The following is a 1,337-nucleotide window of genomic DNA, read 5'->3' on the forward strand; positions in this document are numbered from 1 at the left end:
GAAGAATACAAACAACAGTAACAAGACTAGTACATCATCAAATGAACTGTAAAGTTAACACCTAGTTTAAAATGACTGAAAAATATTGAAACACCCTGGCATTCCAAACACACTTCTTCCCACTTTGTAAACTGCAAACTATAAAAATATTTTTTGATAATCCTTGCTGTCCAATACTATTTGTCACATATTTTTCTTTCTTGTTACACAATTCTAGCTGTAATTTTTAGTTTACATTTCTTTCACAATATATGATCACCTTCTCTCATATAAAGTAAAATCTTGTATTCTCTCTGTTTTCCATACTTGTAACTTGGCACTCTCTATATCATAAATGAAAAATTAGAAAGATCACAAAATACAAGCTTCTCTCCCTCCAAACTTGTGTCTGATAAAAAATATCAGAAATATAACTAATTCCAACAAAATGCTTAAAATGCTAAAATTTGAGAAACATTATTATTTTTCATTATAATATAAAGTGATACATTAATATAACATAAAAAATAGGCTATCAAAAGTTTAAAAAAATTTAAAATAAAGAGTTACACTGTAGTTTCTTGCTTAGGCTTATTTCTTGTCAATTTGTTTCATGTAACCTTTAGTCATCACAGCAAATAGTTTGAATAATAACACAATGATTAAACATTAATAAAAAACACAAACACTATTCAAAGGCTATTCAAAGCCTTCAAACACTAGCATTTTTAAGCTCTCCTTTTTGATTCTTCTCACTCTCCAGCATAAAATCCATATAAATATTCTAATTATTTTCTTTTCCCCTTCCCTTTTACAAAATGGATAATATAGGCAAGTTTACAACAGCCTATATAACAGGCTTCAACAAATAGCCTTCCTTGATAATAATAACCAGAAGCTGCTAAGGACTGTTTGACAACAGGTAAAAACATCATCTGTAATATAAAACGTAATATTAACTAATAGAGATCTACTGTAGGTAAGAGTAAAGCATCTATAGAGGCTAGAGATAATATGGCCACCAATTTGATTACCTTATGACAATAATAACTGGAATAACTGAAATAATGATGCTACTGTGTACCATGTTCTAACATATTCAACAAAACTACTTTTTTTACAATAACAGCGCAATTGCTAGTTCTGTACAGTATGACTAGCAAAGTTGAAAGCAATGCTTATGTTACCTTTTAGCTCTATTGATAAAAATAGCTATGTCTCCCAATAATACTACTGAAATACCCTGCCACAGCAATGCTTTTAAGTAAATTATAGCAGTGCACTATACCCATAGGCCATTAGCACCAAAATAAAAAATATATATATAAACATAGACTTTTTCATTATGAAGATAGTGC

This window comes from Penaeus monodon, chromosome 30, assembly GCF_015228065.2.
Source record: "Penaeus monodon isolate SGIC_2016 chromosome 30, NSTDA_Pmon_1, whole genome shotgun sequence".
NCBI classification, from domain to species: domain Eukaryota; kingdom Metazoa; phylum Arthropoda; class Malacostraca; order Decapoda; family Penaeidae; genus Penaeus; species Penaeus monodon.